Raw genomic sequence first — 17,958 nt, 5'->3', positions numbered from 1 at the left:
CAGCTTACTGAAAATATAAATTACTTCTAACAGAAGCCACAAAAGTTTTTGAGATGCATAGTAAAATGTATTTTTTAACATGAGTAACATGCATTTGCAAGGGCACTAAGGCTAGGACAAAGCAAGCATTTCCCAGATGCTCTTCCAGTGGTAACATTTCCATATCATGAACACAGGAAGGGAGAGGAAGAGCAGGGCAGAAGCTGCAAGCTGGTCTTTCCCTTTCTTCGAGTCAAACAAATTCCCTGCAACTCAGTTTCATTAATTAAAAAAGCACCTTGAAAAACATGCAGAAATGGAGCTGCGCAGCCCTGAACAGGCCCCCCCGCCCCCGCCCCCCCTTCCCCCAGGTGTCTGGGTCCTCTGAGCAGAGCATGGGGAGGATGCCAGGGCTCGCCTGCCCCCCCCTCACTGCCCTCTTCGGCTCGGTGATACACAGCGAAGACGCAGCAGCAGTGGGGAGAAGGGGAGGCAAGAAGCTGCTGCTGTTCCTGGATGCTCTGCCAGGACCTTGGACTGCTTCAGGAGCTGCTGCAGCTGCCACTGGAGCCACCCAGTCCCACAGAGAGTACTGGAGGGTTCCAAAAAGGGTACCAAGGGTTGTTCCAATTGCTCCACTCATCCACAAGCAAGGGTGGATAAAGTGGTTTTGTGGGAGCACGGGAAGCAGAGCAGTATGTCCTAGGGCTTCTAGGTGGCACACAGCCAGGTGGTTCAACATAACGCTCACAAGTGGGCTCGGCCAGTGCTCGGTCATGCAGCACTCTTTCAGTTTTACCTGCCTGTGCCCTCACCCCCCTGCACTGACAGAGGTTTGCATTTCTTAGTCCCGCTCCTTTTTCACCGCTTTTAAGGTCTCCAGCACCACCCTTCAGGTAGCCAGCAAAGATTTACCAGTCTCATCATCCCGGGAAGTGGAATCAAGAATTTGCAGTCCAGCTTTTTCCCAGGTTATCAGCTTAAAAGCACTCGAGCAAGTAGCTTCAAGTCCGTGACTCTTACACCACAGTAATAAAGTTTTTAAAGAATGTTTGTCATATGCTTGTTTAGCATAAGCGTCCATATTTACTGCAGCCTTCTCTTCTTGGGATATTTGAGTTTCCATGGTCCCCTGCAGCCTACCTTTTAATATTTTGTTTTCCCAGGACTTTCGGCACCTCTCCCCGGTGCTCTTGGCTCCAGAGCTCCGCCCCCTCCGCTCTCCCAGCGGCCAATTATCTTACCATTCCTCACACGGGGCACCAGATGTCACTGTTGGGGCGGTCATGACACACACAGACAGTGCCTCTTTCAAGGGCCAAAAAGCCGTTTATTAAACAAAGCAGGCTCTTTTATACACTCTCTGTATGTTATCATTCGTGTTGCATATTCATTGGCTGCTGAACTACTACAGTAGACTCATTGGCTATTATTAACTACAATATACTACCGTTGGCTATCTACAGCATAAGCATTTAAGCATTCAGAAAAATAACAGGCGCAGATATGTTGCTGTTTTTCTCCTTCCATTGTTTAACTTCCTTGCTTCTGTTGATACTACATTCTCACGGGTAAAAACTAATTGTTTTTCTTCTCATGGACTTTTCTCACAGTCCTTTTCTAGCTGAAGTAACAGGCCTGAGCCATAATTTTACAAAGGCAACAAGGTTGCATTTTATAAGGTTTTACTTAAACGCCACATTTGTTAGCCCTTCAAATGATTTTTATCTATTTGCTACTTCATGCACTTAAGGAAGGGGAGGCATGTGAGAAGGCAGGAAGAACAGACAGCTCCTAAATATGGTATTTCTTCATGGCACCAAAGAACTTTAGTCCAAGCCAGTAAAAAATGGAAAGGTAGGGTGGAGGAGAAACAATAATATGGAAACAGCAATATCTCTCACTAAGTGCTTCGGTGGGTTAGTATGTTTGATGGCAGTAATAGTCAGCTTAAGCTAAACAGTGAGGAATCTCATAAGGATATGTATGAGCACAAAAAATTATGTGAAGAAATGTTTAAAGTGTCTTCTTATGGTGCTCATTACTTTATTTTACACAAGCTAAATGCTCTATCATGCACAAGATGTGTAAGGCTATGGTAAGACTATTACTGTCTTGGTTTGGACTGCTTAATGCAATATAAAGAAATACTTGGGCTTTGTCTTATTTGTACGTGAGATTTCAAGCAAAAGTTCCAAAATGTATTGAGCATAAATATTCGGGTTGTAAATATACTATATAAGGCCTAGAAAAAGTGGTCTTTAGGGAGCTGCATTGTGATCAGTTCCTTTCTAATTGAAAAACAAATAAATCTGTGAATCTTAAGTTTCCAAACCAAGGAAAGTCTAAGTTGGATGCTATTGAAGGATCTTATCAACAGTATGTGTGCTGTAACACTTTTTTATTGCTCATCTATATGATGCAAAGTTTGCAAATCAAACAATCATCCTACACCATCTCTGTCTGCATGGGTTCGTTTAATTCCCCACTGCCTGTTTCATCTCTTGAGGAGTGTAACAATATTCTTTATAGGACTAAATGATGTTTCTTATGAACCTTCTGTTGTGACTTTCATTACGACCTACTCCCTGCAACTTTTTTTTGTTTTCTTCCCTCCTCATTGGTGTGCAATTTGTTTAACACTTCTTTTTGTACCCCTGTAATTTCACATTGTAAATATTATTGTCCTTCAGCTACTTCATTCACTGGATTCTGTTTAGCAGAATTATTGTGAATAAGTTTTTCTTATCTTATTTCTTGCTGTTTCAAGAACTGTTGCAGAAAAGCTTGAGCTCCAAGGGGTGGTCATTGTCCTCCTCCTCCCTGGTGCACATCTCCACTGCATTAAACCGACCTAATATTTGACTTGAATATCATTACTTGCATTACTGTTTTTATATTATTCATCTTCTCTGTTCTTCATATTTGCCCATGCACTTTTTTTAGTAATGTTTTTCGTAAGTCTGTGCTCTTGCTGTTTTTCTCCTACATGTGTATCTTATTTTCTGAATTGGAAAACCCTGTTGGAGTATAAAGATCTGTGCTCTATGCACAGCTGCAGAAGAAACAGGTAATTTTTGCTGGGAAAAATAGAATAACAAAAGAAAGTGAGTTCTGAAAAAAAAATTCTCTTGACTTTTCAGACCATTTTCAGTTTTCTGAAATCAACTGCTCAGAAAGTCAAAGTGAGTTATTTAAAAATGGATAGTTGTCACTCTATGTCAAAAGTTTTGCTTTTCGAGGAAATAAAGGAAGTATTTACCATGTAAGCTATTTGTGGGCATTGGTTTCTCTCAGCATGGGGCCCTGTCTATAGGTAAATGGACAGGACACTTCATACTTTCAAGAAAGGTTTGAAGTTTTGTGTAATCTAGCTGGGTGAAAAGTAAGGGCATGAGGCTATGTTTTATAATGTGAGGTAACTGTTAACAGCTGCTGTCCTATCATAGTTGTTATGTCCTTCCAGGTATGCCTGTTTCGACTGTTTCCTAGGACAGGGATCCAAGCCAAGGTCTTGGATTCAAGGCTGTGGGTGAGATCCTGAACTGATGAAACTGAGTGCGTGACAATGGAGACAGTATCTCTACCTGACCTGTGGATATAGATTAGGGGATTTGTCAGTGTTGCCATTGAAACATAGTTACAAGATACATTAAACCCATGGTCTCTCATGTTGAATGCTGGAGATGGGTGATGCTGCAATACACAGACTAATTAAAAAGCAGTTTGAGATTTTTTTGTCCTTTGCTATTTGATGACACTTTCAGAAATGTAATATCATAAGGAAAGATGGTTCCTACAACCATAGTTCCTTAATTGCAATTAAGATCCTAGAATGGTTAGGGTTGGAAGGAACCTTAAAGATGATCAAATTCCATGGGCAGGGATGCCACTCACTAGGTCAGGTTTCTCAGGTACCCATCCAAATTGGCCTTGAACATTTCCAGGAATGGCAAAAATAAAACCCGATCCAAGATACCTGGTGTACTCATTTGAAAACAAACCAGTGGGATGCACCAAGTCAGAATAACAATTTAATGGAAATTAAAGAAAAGGAAAAAAAAAAAGTAAAAGAAAACACTGTCAAACTGACAGTCAAGGTACAACCTGACACCCTGTTAGGCAGGGTGGTGGTAGCAGTCTGGTAGAATGGTGGCTGCAGTCCTCTGAAGCAGTGATCCTGTAGTAAAAGAGTCTGCTCTTCCTCAGAAAGTCCAATGGTGGCTGTGTAGCTCCTGTCCTCTGGAAATCCAGTGGGAAGGGTGTCTCTGGTGGTCAGAGTCCCAGATTATATCCACAATGGGATGCTTGGTTCCTCCCTCTGGGTGGAGCATCTCACAATGGGGTAATGAGTCATGAGGCCAAGTGTTGATTAGGCTCATTAACAGAAGATAGTCCGGAGGGAGTTATCTCTGAGTCAGGTGGCAGGACAATGATGGGCAATTAACAGAAAGATAGTCTGGGGGGAGGAGGCAAGGAAACACTGCCCCACCTGGTTTCAACGGCTCCTGAGGATGGTAATAGAATACACTGCAACCCAGGATACCTGGTAAAAGGCAAATCTCAAAAGACAAGTGGATAGCTGTATTGGGAGGTGAATGGAAAGAAACTAACCCATTTTCTACTAAAAGTGTAGGGTTTGCTGCTTCAGTGCAAATCCTGCATCATTTCTGCGCTGCATATGACTTTGATAGATATTTTTCTTTACACATCCCATCTGTCTTCATGTTTAATTTTGGTTTTCTTTAGATCAGGAAACTCTGTTATGAGGGATATGATAATTTAAATGACCATTTTTATTGTGATTCCATCTTAAAATGCCTGGATGTTTCATTGAATTACAGTTCACATTCTGTTCAAAATTTGGAAAACAAACAGAACTGGAATTATTTTAAGTACCTGGTCCTTTTTCTATGGTAGGGTATTATGTTTGCTATTTCAGATCAATCCAGAAATTGATCCAGTGTAGTAAATGCTCTCAACCAGTAGTTTGGGAAAAACTCAGGAAAACAGTATAGAAAAAAAGTGTGTCTAGAATATCTTTCCACATATATATTTTTTAGCTCTTGGTAATCGGCTTAGTATTGTTTTCCACACTGATTATCCTGATTAATATCCACCAAAGATGAATGAGTCTAATTTCTTCTTCAACCTATTTATAATTTGGCTTCCACAACATTATGTTGTGGAGAGCTTTGAAATTAAACTAAGCATTGCACTGGGAAGAAAAGGATCTCGCTTGTTTGTTTTCAGCAAGCTGCCAAGTTATTTTGAGTACAAATACAAGAAATATAAGCTTCTCAGACCTCTCAAAATATTTCATGCTCAGCCTGAACCTGCCATTTTTCTAATGCTGATGTTTCACATATGGTTATCAAGGACTCAAGACTAATGGTAGTTCAGTACCTTTAGTAACTGGTGATACCTAAACTTAGGGCCTGCATCCATGCTTTGAATATTGTACTTACATTTGTTAATTAGCTCTTACATTGTAAATGTGCTCTTGTAAAGGAGAATACTCTTTTTTGGGATCCTGTGCTCTCTTGAGAAGTTTTTGAGGGAAATCTATAGAAGCTATACTCATGTATCTGAAAATACTTGCACCAAATGGTAAAAAATAATTAAGGATTCCTAACAAGTCACATCATCTATTATGCAAGCACCACTTTTTTACATCATCTTTTCCTCTGCCAGTTTTTCTTTCCTTCTTCAGAAATATCTGCTCTGGTTTAAATAAAAATAGAGTGAGGGGTGTGTGTGTGTGTAATATGTCAGGTTTCTCCTTCAGGTGCTGTCTGATAGATCAAACAAATTTGATCTGATTTGAATGGTGGCTGATGGTGAAAAACCATCATGTCTCAGAGAAAATTGCATGCACTAGTTCATTGTGCACAGATGTGCTCTTCTGAAAGCAAATCAAGCAGAGGAATTAACTCCACACAAATATTTTGTGAGAGATGCCAAGTTAGAACTACAATTTAATAGGAAAATTACAATAAAGGCAATAATACAGAAACACTGGCTTAAACTGAGAATGCCAGAATACAACCTGACACCCTGTTGATCACGGTAATGGTAGCAGTCTGATTAAGTGGTGGCTGCAGTCCCGTTGGAGTGATGGATGTGTATTACAGCTGGTGAAGGGGGGTCAGCGGCTCTGACCCAGGAAGGTGTGACCAGTCCGGGGAGATGGTCCCAAAAGGAATCACCTTCCCAAGGTCCGGTGTCTTCCCTCAGCTGCTGGCAGGAGGGCCAAGCTGTCAGCTCTTTAGTGATTATCAGCTTGTGATTCCAGTTCAGCTCTGCAGGGCAGCCTCCAGGCCAAGCCAGACCAGAGAGAGAGACGAGAAGGCTCGTGTGGCTGGTTCCGCACAGAGGTAGCTTTATTGTGTGTCCCCTCCAGTGAAGGGGGGAGCCAGGGATGAGAATCCTCTCTGGGAGGGGCCCCAGAGAGCTTGCTTTTATGGGGATACAGGGGATCAGTAAGGGACCAATGGATTACAGAGTATCTGGGATGGGAACAGACCAATGGGTTACAGAATGATCTGCATAGTGTCTCCCAAAGGATTGTGGGTCTGCCTTTCCTCGCCGTGACCAAAGTGGTTGCCTTTCCAGGGAGTCCTGCTGGGACATTGCTCAATCTCCTTATCTCAGCAGAGATCCCTCCAGGGCAGTGGCTGGGCATACCCCACAGATGTGGTTTTGTCAAAGCAGTGATCCTGTAGAAAAAAGTCTGGTCCTTCTGTGGAGGTCCAGTGGAGATGGTTGAGAGCTCTTGTACTCTGGGAATCCAGTGGTAGTGCCCTCATGGTGTCCCAAGCCTCAGATTATATACAGGTAGGAATGTTTGGTTCCTCCCCCCAGGGCGGGGCATCTCACAATGGGATGATGTAATTCTGTGAGTCATGCTGGGAAACCTTGATGGCCCATTAGCAGAGATGACCCCCTCAGGGTGGCTGCTGCTTCCCTGGAGAGAGTTATCAGGGCTGAGGCATGCAGAAGATAAAGAACACTGCTCCACCATTTTTAACAGCTCATGCAGATGGTAATAGAATACATACTTTTGGTTACATCTTACATTGTAACCCAAGACAACAGCCATTAGATTAGAGATGTTCCTTTAATTGAGCATAAAAAGGCAGTCCAATTAACAGCCCACCAGGAGCAGTGATGATGGCCTTTTTGTACTCGTGGGGTGAACTTATATCAGGATTTAGGTAGGCTGCAGGCTACCACATTTACCAAATATTTTCCCTTGGTGGCAAGAGATGTTTGCTTTGTTCTTTGAAGGAGCAGAAGGAATATTAAAACCAAAAGAAAGCATGACTGAAGTTTGCTAACAGCAACAGAGGATGGATAGGCACAATTCAGTTTATTTTTGCTTGGCAATTTACTTCATAATTGCAGATTTCTTTTTCATAAACCTCAAATGACTATAAAAAGTATACTACTACTTAAAAAAAATAAAGAGAAAAAGAAAAAAAAAGAAAAAAAAGAAAAAGGAAAAAAGGGAAAAAAGAAACTTTAAAGACTTACTAGCAATTTGGGATGATTCAGTTCTGCTTTCTCTACATGCCTTTCTGGTCAGAATGCTCCAGTAAGAATGACATGGTATTTTCTATAAAGATATGTTTACATACTTACCTGAATTGAGGTCTTGATATAGTTAGTCCACAGATGCAGATATTTCCAATGTTTATATCCTTTTCTCTAGATTTTTTTTAAAATCAAGATTGTATTTGCTAAGCAAGAATTTATTCAGAGCACTGTGTTCCTCAACTTATTTTATGTTAAGAGAGATGGGCAGGTCTCAGTATGATTAAAGTAGTGTTCAGTGTAGGAATAGAGCTGTATGTTTGGAAACAGTCATGCTGGTGATTGTTTAGGAAAGTCATGCAACTGTATTTCAAAAAGGACAGTGTGCCTTGTTAGTGAGAAAGCAGGAGAAAGGTGTGTATGTTCTGGGTGTCTCTCTGCTGTTTGTTACCTGTCAGAGATGTGTCATTTTATGTCTACCAGAATTAGGGGTGGTAACAACAGTTAGTTTTGGTTCTCAAACTGGTTTTGGTAGCTTCCAACCTTCCCACAGATTTCAGTGACTTTGCAGGACTTTCTTGTTGCTTGCAGCATTGTCAAGACTATAAATCACAACTTTCTTTTTTTAAATTTGTTTCGCTATATAGCTGTTCAACATGGAACAGACAATTTTGCTGTCTTGAGCAAGACCTCAGTGTTCCCTGTGTAAATACATCTCTGGCTGACATGACATTTCCCAAACCACTGCTTATTTCATCCATGTTAGCTGTAGGGGTTCACACCTTCACAAAAGGAAAAGCCCAAAATACTTAATTTAGCTATAGACAAGACACAAGGCTGTTAAAGAAGAATCATTGTCTCATTTCACTTTGGAAACACATGCTAGCCTGGACGTCTCCCCCATGTGCAGAACTGCACAGAAATCCTGCTATACAGTGGAGAATTGAATGAACTAGAAACTTATCCTCCCCCTTGCATCTTCAGTTTGCTAATTTTACACTCTGTGCCACTGATCTCTGACAAACCCAAACTCAGACCTGTCTTAGTGCTTTAATATCTGCATTTTTCTAAGTTGAAAGTGTAAATTTTGAAATGCCATTGCTTTTGCAATTTTGATGGCTTGACCACATTGTAAGCAACTGAAAATAGCATCTTATAATGGGAAATGTTGGTGAATTGTAGTTGCAGTAATAACATACTCAATTGCGTATGTTTCCTTGTAAGAATAACAGTAATGGGATGAAAGAACAAATTGGCAATGATCTCTTTCCATGGTGATAGAAAAATCTTGATGGTTTCATGAATTATGCCCATGGAATCCATGTAAGGGCTAACACAACAGAAATGCTGATCTTATGCTTTTCTCATTTTCATGACTTCACCTGCAGAAGTGTTTGAGGTAGCTGCTTTCTCACCCCTTCCAGAGAAGCCCGTTCTGTTTTCCAAGCCCTTGAGTTTTCAGCATTGTTCAATGTGAGCTTTAATTTGGATTATTTTCTCTTTCGGACAGTCAATTTTCCTATGTTAAATCCTGAGCACTTTGGCACTCACAGTCATTTCAGTGTAATTTCTTCATGTTGACTCAAATAAAAAAACCTTGCTCACTTGTGCCATGGTGGCGTGCTGGCTAGCACACTGTCCCAGGCACTGGGCAAACTTCTGCCTGCTTCGAGCGGAGAAGGATGGAAGTTGATCTCAGCACGGGGAGGGCTGGCGAAGCATCGGCTCGGGTTCACCTTGCCCTCCGATGTTGAGGGCATGCGAAGGAAGTAGGGTAAAAGTGGAGGGACTCCTTCGAGGGGGAGCGGGTTTATTGGAGAGAGAGAGAGGTCCATGGAGAAAGCCGATGCTGCATGGCTTGCGGGGGGTTTTATACTCCTACAGAACAGGTGTGGAAAACACACAGTAACCAATGGAACATCAGCCAGGGGGTGTTACCAAGGTGGGGAGAAGGAATTACAGCAAATGGGAGAAGTGCTAGGTGGGAGGGAGTAACAAGGGCCAATTAACTACTGAGGAACATAGAACTCTGTGGAAAGGCAACCGAATATGAGAAATGGGGGGGGGGGGGGGGGGGAAGGCTGCAGCCAATGGTAAGGCACGGAGTTATGTATTTTTCACAGCCTTTTGAATGCTCAAGTGTTTTGGGCTGTGGAAGCATCAAACCAATGGACCTTTTGGTCCACTTGATTCGGCTGTTCATGGCTCATCGCAACACACTTGGTTTTCCTCCATCGAAAGTTAGAAGATTCTCTCACAGACATGCTCATTACCCTCAGGAATTACGTCCAATAAACCTCCTCTCCCACTGGGACCTCTGGTGCAGCCAAATCCAAGAGCTACTCATTTTCATGAAAGGAATCAGTTTTTCAGAAAACTCCGCTCTCTGCACGTGTTGAATCATGCTGTTATCGCTTGTCATCAGTGTGATCTGGTGTTCCTAACAGCACATCTAAGAGGCACACAGCCTTGGACATCACCAGCCCAGTGTAGCTCTGGAAAATTATATTGAGACCAAAGAACAATTACAAAAATTGGACCAGACCTTTGGCACTACTGCTCCACAAAATGTACCCAACCTATCAACAGTCCAGCATGGAGAGGTGTAACCTCCCTTCCATAAGCTATTTTCCTACCTTCTAGTGACTTTGTGTATCTGAGAGCAAGTGAGATTTTAAAGTCTTGTTCAATTAAACACTGGGCTTAAAAGCCTGGCTTACTACTACTGTATGGATGTTGGGGTTTTAGGAGCTGTCCTGTTTTTGGTTTTTTTTTCTGTTAAAGGAATTTTGCCCACACATGTTGCTAGGGGGACAAATGGCTGGGTACTTCAGAAAAACAAAAGAGCTGGATACTCTTTTGTTTCACCTGGGTGTGTGGGCAGTCGGTCTCCACGTTCGGACAGAGAGGGAGGTTGCTTTCTTCAGCTGCTTTTCCTTCTGCTGGAGAAGCCCCAAGATCCCAAAGCCCGCCTTCCCCACCCCACTGGGAGCCGGGCTGTGGCCACCCTGCCCCGCCGTTGCTTTGAGCCTTCACTACATTGTAGCCATGCTCACCCTGCCTGCCCAGACCTCTGGGGGGTTCCCTGTTTGGATACACCTCGTCTGCCACCCGGGATTTGTGCTTGTCCCTGCCGCTCCAGCCTGCTGTTCCAGCAGGATCAGCTGCCCAGGGGTTTGTGAAGCTTTTAGGTTCCATCCCTTCCCAGGATCCCAGGCCACCAGTGCTGCATGCTCCCCGAGCTCGCTCTGGAGCGCCCCCTGCAGCTGCAGGGAAACCATCTCACCTGCCCTGCTCACCGGGAGCCACCAGCGCCCCTGCCGGCTGTGAGCGGAACTGCACCCGAGGGGAAAGGGCCTGACAGCCGAGAAGGCTGGGAGTGGGTTTGTGATTGTTTGCTGTTACTGCCATAGTTATACACATATATAATAGTAAAGAGCTGTTATTCCTATTTCCCACATCTTTGCCTAAAAGCCCCTTGATTTCAAAATTATAATAACTTGGAGGGAAGGGGGGTTGCATCTGCCATTCCAAGGGGGGCTCCTGCCTTTCTTAGCAGATACCTGTCTTTCAAACAAAGACAGATCTTGGCACCCAATGTGAGGCCTGAGGGCATTAAGAGAGAGAGGTGAAAAAGGAATAACAGTTCCTGGATAACTTAATTTTGTGTGCTGGATATAGGAACCTTGTTAGGCAGCACTATGTGGTCTAGTTTACCCTGGTTTGGGTGGCAGGTGGTCGTGGCTATATTCTTCCCCTTTGCAGCTCCTTACGTAAACATGGATCCTCTGACTAAGGCTACCATTGCTGTTATCCAGTTTGCACTATGGGTCAAGAAGGTGAGGAATTCATGGGTTTTTAACTTCCTCCGGAATGTGGGTACATGGATAAAGCGTTATCACACACTAAGCGATATCACAATCACACACGTTTTTGGGGTTATGTTAATAATGGTACCTTCTGTGAGGAAATGACACAAGTGGAAGTTTTCTCCCAACCCCTCAACCAGTTCTTTGGGCCCACCCCACCAATTTTCAAAGGGTTTAGATTCCCTCTGAGTACTAACCAACTGGTGCTGATAGGCCTACTCTATTTAGCACTCAGGCATAAGTTGAGATTGGCTTGGTTAACTACCCAGACACCGGCCCCAGAGACTAGAGATCCTACCGCAAAGCCTGATCCTGACCCAGAACCTGACACGGCCCCAGACACTAGAGATCCCACCCGAGAGCCAGATCCGGCTCCAGAACCTGACACTGCCCCAGATACCAGAGATCCTGCCCCACAGGCTGACCCTGCCCCACAGCCTGATACTGCCCAACAGCCCACCTCAGAAATGGACTACCCAAACTGGGTGGGGGTACTGGAGAAGGGGATGCAGGAGATGTGCCAGGAGATGGGCCAGGTGCGCCAGGGGATATGCCAAGTTCTGAGGGAATACACCTCCTCAGCTAGTGAAAAACCCTCTCCCTGCCCCAAAGAGGGTGAGTCCGATGGTGCAGCAGTGGAACCCACAGATGTAACAACCGTCCAGGTTTCAGCCGAACCACAAGGACAATCACAGCCAGCAGCAGTCACCCCTGTGCATAGGAGGAAGTATAAGACCAAATCAGTATGACTAGTCAATAATGATGGGGAACCAGGGCCCTCATAACCAGCAGGAGAGCCAGAGCGGGAAATCATCACTGAGTACCTGTCGTACGACAGTCTCTGTGATATGCGAAACGACATCGTGCGAAGGGGGCGTGAGCCTTATACAACCTGGCTGCTTCGGGTTTGGGACCTTATGGGCACAGGTGTGCAACTGGATAGTGGTGACAAAAGGTATCTGGGATCGTTGACCCAGGACCCAGATGTGGACCAGATATTTGTGAGGGAGCCAGGGCCCCTTTCTCTCTGGGAGCGGCTCTTAATGAGCGTGAGAGAAAGGTTCATTCACAAAGAAAGAATGCAGGAGTACCATCATGGAATGCAGTGGAAGACACTCGAGGAAGGGATCCAACAGCTAAAAGAGGTGGCAGTATTAGAGGTACTCCTTGGGAGGGATGGACAGCATGATAATGACCCTGATAAGGTCAAGTGCACAGGACAGATGATGTGGAACCAGGCAAAGCTAGGGCCACCGCAATACACCACCTTCATTGCAACGATTGATGCTGTTAATACCCGAGAAACAGTGGGCTCTGTTGCCAACAAGCTCGGGAATTATGACCATATGGTCAATGGTCTGCTGAAAGCTCATGTCTCTGCTGTGGTTAAGGACCTCAAAGAGGAGATGAAAGAGATGAGGGAGGAGATGAGGAAGATCAATGTGGCACCAGTGCAAGTTACAGGCCCCCAAGTCAGAGCCCGTCGTCTCCCAGCTAGAGAGAGAGGGTACACCACACGAGCTGAGCTGTGGTTTTTCCTGTGTGAGCATGGGGAAGACATGAGAAGGTGGGATGGGAAACCCACTTCTGTCCCAGCAGCGTGGGTGCGTGAACTCAAGGAGGGAGGCACTAACCGAGGGGGGTTCTGCTAAGGTGAAAGTAGCCTCAGCCTCCCGTGACCAAGCTGCCAGGTATTACAGAAGGGAGGATGATATGTAGGATCCCCTTGAAGGTACCTCAAGCATGTATGCCCAGAGAAAGATAGATAACCAGGGCTAGAGGGGCCCTGCCTCTAGCCAGGAAAAGGCACGGGAGAACCGGGTTTTCTGGACGGTGTGGATCCGATGGCCTGGCACATCAGAGCCACAAAAATATGATGCATTGGTTGATACTGGGGCACAGTGTACTTTAATGCCATCGGGACATGTGGGGGCAGAACCTGTATCCATCGCTGGGGTGACCAGGGGATCACAGCAGTTGATCCTGTTGGAAGCTGAGGTGAGCCTGACTGGGAAGGAGTGGCAAAAGCATCCGATTGTGACCGGCCCAGAGGCCCCATGTATTCTGGGCATAGACTTCCTCCAGAATGGCTATTACAAAGACCCAAAAGGACTCAGGTGGGCATTTGGGATTGCTGCTGTGGAGGCAGAGGGCATTAGGCAATTGAACACCCTGCCTGGACTATCAGAGAATCCTTCTGCAGTTGGGCTCCTGAAAGTGGAAGAGCAACGAGTGCCAATTGCCACCTCGACAGTGCACCGCCGGCAGTATCGGACAAATTGAGATGCTGTGATCCCCATCCACAAGATGATCCGCGAGCTAGAGAGCCAAGGGGTGGTCAGCAAGACCCACTCACCCTTCAACAGCCCCATCTGGCCTGTGTGCAAGTCTGATGGGGAATGGAGATTGACTGGACTATCATGCCTTGAATGAAGTGAATCCACCATTGAGTGCTGCTGTGCTGGACATGTTGGAGCTCCAGTATGAGCTGGAGTCCAAAGCAGCGAAATGGTATGCCACTATTGACATTGCCAACGCATTCTTCTCCATTCCTCTGGCTGCGGAGTGCAGGCCTTAGTTTGCCTTCACCTGGAGGGGTGTGCAATACACCTGGAATCGACTGCCCCAGGGGTGGAAGCACAGTCCCACCATCTGCCATGGACTGATCCAGACTGCATTGGAAAAGGGTGAGGCTCCAGAACATCTGCAGTACATTGATGACATCATTGTGTGGGGGAACACAGCATCGGAGGTATTTGAGAAAGGAGAGAGAATAATCCAAATTCTCCTGGAAGCTGGATTCACCATCAAGAAGAGCAAAGTCAAGGGACCTGCCTGAGAGATCCAGTTCCTGGTAGTAAAGTGGCAAGATGGACAACGTCAGATTCCCCCCGAGGTCATCAATAAGATCACAGCAATGTCTCCACCAACCAACAAGAAGGAAACACAAGCTTTCCTAGGTACCATAGGTTTCTGGAGAATGCACATTCCCGAGTACAGCCAGGTCGTGAGTCCTCTCTACCTGGTTACCCGCAAGAAGAATGATTTCCGCTGGGGCCCTGAACAGCAGGAAGCCTTCGCCCAGATCAAGCAAGAAATCGCACACGCCGTAGACTTTGGGCCTGTCAGGATAGGACCAGAGGTGAAGAACGTGCTCTACTCTGCAGCCGGGAACAATGGTCTGTCCTGGAGCCTCTGGCAGAAGGTGCCTGGTGGGACTTGGGGCCGACCACTGGGATTCTGGCGCCAAAGCTACAGAGGGTCCAAAGCCAACTACACTCCCACAGAGAAGGAAGTCTTGGCAGCTTATGAAGGAGTCCAAGCTGCCTCAGAAGTAATTGGCACAGAGGCACAACTCCTCCTGGCACCCCGACTACCGGTGCTGGGGTGGATGTTCAAAGGAAAGGTTCCTTCCACGCATCATGCCACCGACGCTACTTGGACCAAATCAATCGCCCTCATCATGCAGCACACCCAAATTGGAAACCCAAGTCGACCTGGGATCTTGGAAATAATTACGAACTGGCCAGAAGGTGAGACTTTTGGGTTATCTTCTGAAGAAGAAGAGGAGCAGATGACACGTGTGGAAGGAAGCCCCACCATATAACGAGCTACCAGAGAGTGAAAGACAATACGCCCTCTTCACTGATGGCTCCTGCCGAATTGTAGGCACTAGCCGGAAATGGAAAACTGCTGTATGAAGTCCCACACGACAAGGAGAAGGTGAATCGAGCCAATTTGCTGAACTCAAAGCTGTTCAATTAGCTCTGGACATAGCTGAAAGAGAGAAGTGGCCAAAGCTCTACCTCTACACTGATTCATGGATGGTAGCCAATGCTCTGTGGGGTTGGCTGGAAAGGTGGAAGAAGGAATACTGGCAGCGCAGAGGAAAACCAATCTGGGCTGCTGAGGAGTGGAAAGATATTGCCACTCGGGTAGAGAAGCTATCTGTGAAGGTCCGTCATGTAGATGCTCACATCCCCAAGAGTAGGGCTAATGACGAACATCGTAACAACAAACAGGTAGATCAGGCTGCAAAAATAGAGGTGTCCCAGATAGACTTGGATTGGCAACATAAAGGAGAGTTGTTCCTAGCTCGATGGGCCCATGATGCCTCAGGCCACCAGGGCAGAGATGCCACCTATAAGTGGGCACGAGATTGAGGGGTGGATCTAACCATGGACAGTATCTCCCAGGTGATCCATGATTGTGAGACATGCGCTGCGATCAAGCAGGCCAAGCGGGTGAAGCCCCTGTGGTATGGTGGGCGATGGTCCAAATACCAGTATGGGGAGGCCTGGCAGATTGATTACATCACACTGCCTCAAACCCGCCAAGGCAAGCACTATGTGCTCACAATGGTAGAAGCCACCACCGGATGGCTGGAGAGCTACCCTGTGCCTCACGCTACTGCCCGGAACACCATCCTGGGCCTTGAAAAGCAAGTCCTTTGGAGATTGAGAGAATTGAGTCTGATAATGGGACTCATTTCAAGAACAGTCTTATAAATACCTGGGCTAGAGAACATGGCATTGAGTGGGTGTACTACATCCCTTACCATGCACCAGCAGCTGGGAAGGTTGAGCGATGTAATGGAGTGCTTAAAACCACCTTGAAGGCACTGGGTGGGGGGACTTTCAAAAACTGGGAGGTGCATTTAGCAAGATTAGTTAACACTTGAGGCTCCACCAGCCAAGCAGGCCCTGCACAATCCGAACCCCTACAAACAACAGATGGGGATAAGGTTCCAGTGGTGCACATGAGAGGTATGCTTGGAAAAACTGTTTGGGTTAATTCTGCCTTGAGCAAAGACAGACCCATCTGTGAGGTTGTCTTCACTCAGGGACCAGGTTGCACCTGGTGGGTGATGCAAAAGGATGGAGAGACCCGATGCATACCTCAAGGGGACCTTGTTTTAGGGTGAACTACCCATGGCTCTGTACTTGTATCAGACTCAGCATGCATATATGTATATAATTTGGGCGATGCATGTATTTATATGGTTCAAAGGGTTAAGTTTCATGTAACATGTTAGTATGGGAAAAATTCGGGGTGGATAATGTTGGGGTTTTAGGAGCTCTCCTGGTTGTTTTTTTTTTCCTGTTAAAGGAATTTTGCCCATACATGTTGCTAGGGGGACAAATGGCTGGGTACTTCAGAAAAACAAAAGAGCTGGATACTCTTTTGTTTCACCTGGGTGTGTGGGCAGTCGGTCTCCGCGTTCGGACAGGGAGGGAGGTTGCTTTCTTCAGCTGCTTTTCCTTCTGCTGGAGAAGCCCCAGGATCCCAAAGCCCGCCTTCCCCGCCCCACTGGGAGCCGGGCTGTGGCCGCCCTGCCCCGCCGTTGCTTTGAGCCTTCACTACATTGTAGCCGTGCTCACCCTGCCTGCCCAGACCTCCGGGGCGTTCCCTGTTTGGATACACCTCATCTGCCACCCGGGATTTGTGCTTGTCCCTGCTGTTCCAGCCTGCCGTTCCAGCCTGCTGTTCCTGAGGGTCTGGCTGGACACCGGGATCAGCTGCCCAGGGGTTTGTGAAGCTTTTTTGTCCCATCCCTCCCCGGGATCCCAGGCCACCAGTGCCGCGTGCTCCCCGAGCTCGCTCCGGAGCGCCCCCTGCAGCTGCGGGGGAACCACCGCACCTGCCCTGCTCACTGGCAGCCACCATCGCCCTTGCCGGCTGTGAGCGGAACTGCACCCAAGGGGAAAGGGCCTGACAGCCGAGAAGGCTGGGAGTGGGTTTGTGATTGTTTGCTGTTACTGCCATAGTTATTGTTGTTTGTTTGACTGGTTATACACATATAGATATATAATAGTAAAGAACTGTTATTCCTATTTCCCACATCTTTGCCTAAAAGCCCCTTGATTTCAAAATTATAATAACTTGGAGGGAAGGGGGGTTGCATCTGCCATTCCAAGAGGGGCTCCTGCCTTCCTTAGCAGACACCTGTCTTTCAAACGAAGACATTGGAGCAAACTCAAATATGGTGCCAAGAACAGCCCTGATGGCCGACTGAGGTGCAGGTGGTTAGCTCTGTGCTGATGAAGTGGGATCTCCTCCTTGTTACGCCATTACATTCTGCTTGCAACTGCTTCTGCAGACAGAGAAGCAGCAACCAAATGTGACAGTGACATGCATGACTATTTGAGGTTGATCTGTAAGGGTTGAGAGCCACGTAGCAGCACTGTGAAAAGTGAAAAGCCCAGCTCTTTGCTACTTGATTTCAGGCATTTTTCTGAAGTTCTGCTCTAGTCTGTATTGTTCTCAGAGAAGAATAATTAAGAAGTTATTTGGAGGCCATTACTAAGGTGTATGTGTGCAGATAAACCAGCAATCATTGGTGGAGAAGGGCGAGAGTGTCTCAAATGCCTCTTTCCATTTTGCTGATCTCTCTCTAGTTGAACTAAAGCAATGTCATTGTTCTTCAATTACTTTTTCTCCAAAATCCAGAGATCTTATATGTGCCTCTTTGCCCATGCCAGAGAAACTGGGAGAAACAGAGGAAAGGACAGACTGACTTGTAGCCATAGGTATACCAGTATATTTTGTTTGGCAATCAACTTGATATTGACAG

General features: G+C 46.0%; 1 long non-coding RNA gene across 1 annotated transcript; it reads left to right on the top strand.

Moving 5' to 3' along the window:
- The first annotated feature begins 802 nt into the window (after window positions 1–802).
- On the top strand, window positions 803–6,116 carry LOC116441571. The gene is made up of 3 exons (XR_004239152.1): window positions 803–812; window positions 4,075–4,079; window positions 6,021–6,116. It is a non-coding gene; the product is annotated as an uncharacterized LOC116441571 (long non-coding RNA).
- The last annotated feature ends 11,842 nt before the right edge of the window (window positions 6,117–17,958 follow it).

The sequence above is a fragment of the Corvus moneduloides genome, chromosome 3 (assembly GCF_009650955.1).
Source record: "Corvus moneduloides isolate bCorMon1 chromosome 3, bCorMon1.pri, whole genome shotgun sequence".
In the NCBI taxonomy this organism is placed as follows: Eukaryota; Metazoa; Chordata; class Aves; order Passeriformes; family Corvidae; genus Corvus; species Corvus moneduloides.
The sequence above is the reverse complement of the archived record's forward strand: the minus strand, read 5'-3'. Positions and strand labels throughout refer to the sequence as shown.